Source organism: Salvelinus sp. IW2-2015, linkage group LG13, assembly GCF_002910315.2.
Source record: "Salvelinus sp. IW2-2015 linkage group LG13, ASM291031v2, whole genome shotgun sequence".
NCBI classification, from domain to species: domain Eukaryota; kingdom Metazoa; phylum Chordata; class Actinopteri; order Salmoniformes; family Salmonidae; genus Salvelinus; species Salvelinus sp. IW2-2015.
The window spans coordinates 46,778,262-46,786,997 of NC_036853.1; the positions used below are offsets into that span (position 1 = coordinate 46,778,262).

Below are 8,736 nucleotides of genomic sequence, written 5' to 3' on the forward strand. Positions count from 1 at the left end.
ACGTACTTGGGGAGTGTATTGTTGTGAATCTGTATCACCTGTCTCTTCCAGGAGGAGGAGGGCCAGAGGTGCTGCTGAAGGTGAAGGAGGAAGGGCTGTGAGGAGGGTCTGGGGAACCCTGAGGGGACCATGTTCATGGAGGACAACCAGACTACACCTCCTCCTGAACCCACAGAGGAACCAGCTGAGCAGCACAGGACCACACACAGTCTCACTGAGGTGAGCCCACTGTAAACTACTGTCTGCATGTTTATGTCATGGCTCATATCCACAAAGCCCCTCAGAGCAGGATAGCTAGGATCAGCTGAATAAAGCTATGTAGACAGAGCGGCACCAGAACATCCAATTGTAATATATTGTGTAGTTGGTTCAAGCAAAGAGTTGCATTAAAACAAAAAGTGGATTTACCTAGTTCGGTGGAGACCAAAGGAACCTCAAGAGTTACTCAAACCCATTCACAGGGTTGGTTATCTCATGTTTTTATACTTTAACAACAAAGTTAGTTGAGTTGGAAGTTTGTGTAGTTGAGCTTTGTAAACAAAAATGAGTAATGAAGTGATCCATGAGACTTTAATGAGGACCAGCCAATTTGATACAGGATGCAGAGGTGTATATTAAAACTGTCACCTGTGATAAAACGAATGGAGCTATAGTAGACAGCATCTGACGATTTAAAACTAGTGGCTGCTGCAATCTTGTAAATGGTGGCACCAAAGTGAAGAACTGTCAGGAAAGTTGACTGTACAATCTGCGTTCTGCTATTTAGGGAAAGGAAAGATCTATTTKAAAAAAATAATCCCACTTTCAATCTTAGCTTTTTAACTAGCTCATCTATAACTTTCAATCTTTGTCAATCCAAATGCCCAGATATTTATAGGCGGGAACCCAATGAAATGTAGTCCATCTGAAAAAAATAGTGAGAATTAGAGAACATGTATTTAGTCTTGCCCACAATTAATTACACATTTTAAATCAACCAGGTCTCTCTGTAGGCATCAAGGTCAGATTGCAGCTCTAACAGCCTGGTCAACAGTTGTGGCAATGGCACACCCCTGAGTGCTTGCAGAGTGACGTTATCAGAGCGCAACGCATGCGGAACGAGAGAGCGCTAATTTTTCTTTTTTGAAGCTTGTGAAAAAGTTTTACTTTTTACTTTCTTTTTTTTACTAGCCTACCTCTTTAATTTGAATCCTGCGACGTGGTTAGCTCAGTTGCTGGGGGCCGCTACTATCTGTCCCGGGWCACTGCCAAACCCTAAAGTCCTGAAGAGCTGCTGTTAGCTATCAAGCTAGKCAGGTTTCTTTGACATGAACACAGCCTGCAACGCAGTTAGCCCTTGTGGCTGCGACCTCGGATAGTCCTGAACTTGTGGCTGTTTAAATCCCTTCTGTTTGTTGCTGTTTCCATCGGCCATGTTGGCTGGAATTGCATGGAGTCCCGGTTGCTACTATTATGTCGCCCGAAGTCAAAGAAGGTTGTAAACAGTGTAAATCAACAAAAATATGTCTACAAGCAATTGTTACATGAACAGAAAAATGGCTTCAAGAGCTTTGTCCTAATACTGGTGGACTCCACTAACAAAAGAATGGACGATCTGACCAGGGAGAGGTGAATGTCATGGAAGAGATTTGCAGCAAGATGACGACAAACTAAGTCCACTCGAGATGACATCAGAAGTGTTTGTGAATCACTATTACAGATGACTGGGAAAACAGACGATCTAGAGGGGCAATCCAGGAGGAATTACATTTATTACATTTAAGTCAATTAGCAGACGCTCTTATCCAGAGCGACTTACAAATTGGAAAGTTCATACATATTCATCCTGGTCCCCCCGTGGGGAATGAACCCACAACCCTGGCGTTGCAAGCGCCATGCTCTACCAACTGAGCCACACGGGAATAACATTGTTGTCGATGGCATACCAGAGTGTACACAAAGTGAGAAAATGAACACTGAAAATCTGCAGATGGATCAGAAGAGGATTGATGTGGAGCACGCCKACAGTTCTGGAAAACCTGTAACCAGCCCAGGTGACAGTTTCAGGCTGATAGTGTTCAAGTTCCCAAGGTTCAAGGACAAGATGGCTGTTCTGGAGAGACCCAAGAACTTGAGAGGAACCAACATCTTCCTCAACGAYMACTGTGCGCCAGAGGCAGAAATAACTTATCCCAGCTATGAAAGCTGCCAGATAGCAGATGTAAGCAATGTCCCCACGCTACGACAAGCTCATTGTCCACCCTCCGTCACAAAAGCTTGGGAGGAGTGAGAGAGCTAAGCTTCCGGGTCAGTAGCTTCAGCCCCACATCACACACACACACCAACTGTCACTCACAAGTGCCTGATTGACTGACTCTTAGTTAAACAATGTTATGATTTTTCTCTCCATATTATGTCCATCTCAGCTACCCAGGAAAGGGCTAAGAATAGTCCATATTAATTACAATGCCTCCAGAAAGTATAATACCTATTGACCTATTCCACATGTTGTTGTTACACCCTGAATTCAAAATGGATTAAATATTTTTTTTTTCTCATCCATGTACACACAATATCCCATAATGACAAAAAGAAAACATGTTTTTTGAAAAATTTTGCAAATGTATTGAAGATGAAATACGGAAATAACTCATTTTACAGAACTATTCACACCCCTGAGTCAATACTTTGTCGAAGCACTTTTGGCAGAGATTATAGCTGTGAGTCTTTCTGGATAAGTCTCTAAGAATATTTATTTTGTGCTTTGTTTCAAACAGGATGCATGTTTTGGAATATTTTTTATTTTGTACAGGCTTCCTTCTTTTCACTGTCAATTAGGTTAGTATTGTGGAGTACCTACAATGTTGTTGATGTTTTAAAGTCACCATTAGCCTCATGGTTACATCCCTGAGTGGTTTCCTTCCTCTCCGGCAACTGAGTTAGGAAGAACACCTGTATCTTGTAGTGACTGGGTGTATTGATACACCATCCAAAGTGTAATTAATAACTTCACCATGCTCAAAGGGATATTCAATGTTTTTTTTGTTTTTTTTTACCCATCTATCAACGGGTGCCCTTCTTTGCGAGGCATTGGAATACCTCCCTGGTCTTTGTGGTTGAATCTGTGTTTGAAATTCACTGCTCGACTGAGGGACCTTACAGATAATTGTATGTGTGGGGTACAGAGATTACACAGTCATTAAAAAAATKATGTGAAACACTATTATTGCACACAGAMTGTCTTGTATAAGCAGGTCCAATAATGTCCACTTCACATTCATGGGCATATCACATCAGCCAGCCTCATCCCCTACCAGCCCTCACTCACCTGCTTCTTTCTCTCTGTCCGCTCTTCCTGCMCGTCTATTCCTTGGTATGTACAGTATATTCCTTCCTCCCATTCCTCCAGCTAAATCACAGGTAGGCCTTTGCAAATATGAGCAAATCAGCCATTCTATGCAGTATTCTATTATACACTGAGGTTAAGTTCAATGTGTTGTATGAATTTCAATGACATGTTTTTGGAGATATTTTTGAAAAATGTTAAGCGTTGGATGTGGCTTAGCACAGGATGCTAAGTCACTTTTTTTTTTTCCCCCCACCATGGTATTGCGATACTATTTGGTATCGTGATACTTGGCCTGGTATTGTATCGTTTGTAAAKTGTTGGTATCGTGACAACACTAGTAAAAATAAATTATGCAAAAGAGTTGGCAAAAAAAGTCAGGCTGATTGGTTGACATATTGTAAATGTAGATATTTTTTTTTTTTTTTTACATAATTTACCAAACAAAGATAAATGACATAAAACGCAATAGAAAAAAGACATGAGTACCTTAAATGATATCATGGGCAGAAATCCCAATTCTTCTCCATCGATTCATTTTGATGGGTCATTGATAACAAAACCTTTCGATATTGCCAATCATTTCAATGACTAATCAGAGCATACAAACTATGGTGCACATGTGCACTAGGCCCGAGCTCGTTATCCCTGGCTAAACCGTTCTTATACCTCAGTGGGCTAAACTAGCTGGCTAGCTGAACTATGCCAAACTTCATAAATACTGCACCCTCAACTTCAAAACTCATTTGCTAGTGATACAATCATGTAACTAAGAAATTAGCTGGGGGAAAACTTAAATTATTTATTGTTTTGTTGAATAGTCATATCTGGTTTGAGATGTCTGTCATAAGACGACYGTGGTAAAGAATATCATTGCTACTTAACGTGGATCCAAGTTCAGTTTTGAGATCCACCGGCATCATTGGTGTAGGGTTAGCTGGACATTTCTGACTGGTCTTGGAACTGTGACAACGGGAAGCCTCCCCCTGCTCGGCTCGATGGGATATGTAGTGATTTTGCCAACACAGCCAGATATTTACAGTCCTGTACCCTTAACCTTTTTTCAACTGACTATTGCATTTCTTGATTAAATCTGACTATTAGTATAATGAGTAATCCAGGAATGTCACAAGTTAATTGACACAAGAAAACTTGCGTAAATAGCAACTCTACAGATCGCTATGACTACAATGAATGGCTAAATTACGTCCGGACACTCTTATGGTCAAGTCATAATGACAGAGTTGTTGTGGGGATGGGTATGTCTGTTGTGTTTTTGACACAAATCAACTGTACTGTAAAATCAACTGTTAATTAAGGGTCTGGTCTTGGTCCATCCTGATTACTGTCTGGTAATAAGGTCAAGTGCAGTAAAGAAAGACCTAGCAAAGCTGCAGCTGGCTCAAAACAGAGCAGCACGCCTCGCCCTTAACTGCACATACAGAACTAACGTCAACAACATGCATGCCAGTCTTTCCTGGTTGAGGGTTTTATTTTTTAAATGTGTTTTAACGAGACAAGTCAGTTAAGAACAAATTCTTATTTACAATGACGGCCAAACCCTCCCAACCCAGATGACAATGGGCCAATTGTGCGCCGCCCCTATGGGACTCCCGATCACGGCCGGTTGTGATACAGCCCGGGATCGGACCAGGGTCTGTAGTGACGCCTCTAGCACTGAGATGCAATGCCTTAGACCGCTGCGCCACTCGGGAGCCCTAAAGAGTTGACGAGAGATGAACTGCTTCTATTCTAGTTTTCATCCGAAAGTATTACTTTGATGGAAATTCCAGATTGCATAATCAAATAACATTCAGCTCACACACCCATACATACCCCACAAGACATGCCACCACGGGTCTCTTCAGTCCAAGTGCAAAACGAATTCACGGCAATGCGCAGTATTATACTGAGCCATGATCGCATGGTACTCCCACCTCCAATTACTCAAGCATCTCATTGACTGGCTTGGACAGTGGCGACACACATACAGACACACTAACACACACCATTTTTTTGTTGTATTGTTTGTATATCGAATTTTACATTTGTGTGACTGTCCTTGATTATCACTGTATAAGTGTTTTGTTACTTGTCGTCCTTTGTGTTTTTTGTGGACCCCAGGAAGAGTAGCTGCTGCTTCTGCAAAAGCTGATGGGGATCCAAATAACAAATACATAAGTGTCGTCTGCATACGTGCCTTTCAATGATACACGTCCAACCCAAATAGTGCCAACTAAAGCCAACCTTTACTATTGCAGTCAGTAGACATGGAGGATGGGAAGCCTGATCTGRTGCTGGTCAAAGAGGAGACAATAGAAGACGGACCAGAGAGCATTGACCTGCTGAGTGGACTAAAGATGGGGGCGCAAGGTAAGGGAGAAATACATATAGCCTACATACAGTAATAGATCTTCAATGGGAATAGTGATGCACATGGCTATTTGTCCATATAACTCCATATGTAGAGTTTTCTTTGCCATATTTTTTTTACTCTATTTTGTAACCTCTTCCTGCAGGTGMTTGGCTGGAGGCTAACAAAGGAGKCTGGGTGGCCATCTTGGATTCCCAGACCAGTGCAGCCAATGTCTCAGGTGATGACATCAATGAGCAGGCAAGGACCAGAAGTGACATAGTGGAGGTCAGTGGATGGGACAGCGTCCGCAACTCTGGGCTGGGGAACAACACTGTTAACCACAACCGGAAACGGACCGTCGAACACAAAATAACATCCGGATTTAGTCTCCATGACAACAGATTGGCTGCGACCAGGACYAAGCATAGATTTGGTCCGCAGGGACGAGGAGGTGTCCGTATGCGGCAGGAGAGAACAGACACAGACTTGGCTATCGATGCTCCGTCCTGCTCCTATAGTTGTGATTCAGAGATACTGATGGCACCTCAGGTTAACCCCCTAACAGGTGCTGCCTTCAGCCTGCCTTCTATAGGATCTATCAACTGGAACATGGACCCTGCAACAACACAGACACTCCCTGGCCTTCATCCTCCTCACACTCCTCTAATAAACCAGATCTCAGACAATGCCAGTGCCTCAACAGTAAATGGCTACACAAGCCCATTGACAATTGACCATAGTGGAGACGGCATCAGTAAAGGTGGCGGCGCCAAAGAGAAGCGCTTCCCGTGTTTATTCTGTGGGAAAGCCTTCAGTTTCCCCCAACAGGTGGCAATCCACCAGAGGTTGCACATGGGGGAGAAACCGTTTGGCTGCCACCTGTGCCGGGCCAGTTTCTCACACTCGTCCAACCTAAAGAGGCACCAGAGGGTCCACACAGGGGAGAAACCTTTCGGCTGCCACTTGTGCCAGGCCAGTTTTTCACACTCGTCCAACCTGAAGAGGCACCAGAGGGTCCACACAGGGGAGAAACCCTACAGCTGCCCCAGTGTGAGAATAAGTTCTCCCACCAGCACRAGCTGAAGATGCATCTGAAGTTCCACAAGGGAGAGAGGCCGTTTGCCTGTACGCACTGCAGGAAGAGGTTCTCAGAGAGGAGCTACCTCAGGATACACCAACAGGAAATGCACACGGCCCATGAATAGAGTATAGTGACATGTATTAGTACTAGTTAGTTTGTAGTTAATTCTGTTGGTTTTGAATGTAGTAGGGAACTGGATGAGGTGAACTGAGGAAAGAATGAGTATGATGAGGCAGAGTAGATTATATGGTGATGGTGTCTGTAGAAAATGCTTCACCGATGAAGTGTCAACTTTGTCCTGTTTGATACTGGTGTTTTATAGTGAGATAATGATAGTGCCTTAATTCACATTTACTTGACATGAAGTAGTGAAAATGTATGTAGTGTGCAATTCCATGGTAACAGAGTGACGCTGATAATAAATCAATCAATCAAATGTATTTATAAAGCCCTTTTTACATCAGCCGATGTCACAAAGTGCTTATACAGAAACCCAGCCTAAAACCCCAAATGGCTGGCAATGGAGATGTTGAAGCACAGTGGCTAGGAAACACTCCCTAGAAAGGCAGGAACCTAGGAAGAAACCTGGCTCTGAGGGGTCCTCTTCTGGCTGTGCCGGGTTGAGATTATAACAGTACATGGCCATGATGTTCTAATGTTCATAGATGACCAGCAGGGTCAAATAATAATAATCATCACAGTGGTTGTAGAGGGTGCAACAGGTCATCACCTCAGGAGTAKATTTTCATAGCCGAGCATTCAGAGTTATAGACAGCAGGTGCGATAGAGAGAGAGTCGAAAATAGCAGGTCCGGGACAAGGTAGCACGTCCGGTGAACAGGTCAGGGTTCCATAGCCGCAGACAGAACAGTTGAAACTGGAGCAGCAGCACAACAGGGCTGTCCCAGGTTTCAGGTCCTCCGGGAGGGGAGAGGGAGAGAGAATTAGAGGAAGCATACTTAAATTCACACAGGACACCGGATAAGACAGGAGAAATACTCCAGATATACAGACTGAACCTAGACCCCCGACACAAACTATTGCAGCATAAATACTGGAGGCTGAGATGCACCTTTTCACTTTAAAATGTATGCCAAGCAAAAACCATTGATTGCCAAGTTTAACAAGCCATACACCTATATGCAGAAGTCTACTTTTAACAATTGCCTAAAAATTTTACTGAAACACATTTACTTGAGGAACAGGGCAGATGCAAAGTTTGGTAAAAGAATGACAGTTTGTTACCACGTTTTCCAAAAACTCTTAAATATCTACTCCAAATTAAGATTCAAATATGTCTACAGAAAGAATGAGGTCTCCGCCGCTATGACGTGGCACCTTGAGTTTGAAAAAAAACTATTTAGGTAATTGAACTACAGTAAGTGAAGTGAATTAACACCCAGTAACAGAATGACAGTAAGATAATTACATCGTGATCTGTACTATACAGAAATGTATGCATAATTATGAGTGTAATTCTCTTCATGGTGATGTATTCTGAATAGGTACACAAAGGTAGAAAAATMTAATCCTCCTTTGCATGTTTGAGTATTATTCTAATAAGCTCTACCCCCAAACAAGACAAATTTGGTTGGTCAAGACCGGACCAAATCTGTACCAATCATAGACATCTACAGTATGTTTCACAGGTTTGGACGTCACAGCACAGTATAGTTCAGAAGAGTACAGTAAAGAAAAGTCCAGTAGAGTATATTACATTATATTGTACTGAACTATACTTTTCTTTACTGTAACTGTTTTGAGACTACTATGATTTCCTATTGTGGCCTATTCAATTGCAGTCATTCTGTTACTGAATCTTCTGTCACTGTTAGCGATTTGATAAGAGAGTTGTGTCTCTGGCAACATAACGGATAGAATGAACGACCAGCCGGATTGGGAAGTAACACTAGATTTGTGTCGGAACTATAGCCCGTGGAATGATGAAATAGTATGAATAAATTAATCAAAATAA

The 8,736-nt window shown here is 42.6% G+C and overlaps 1 pseudogene; it reads left to right on the forward strand.

The window, feature by feature from the left end:
* Positions 1 to 51: 51 nt before the first annotated feature.
* On the forward strand, positions 52 to 8,736 carry LOC139028597 (uncharacterized; annotated as a pseudogene).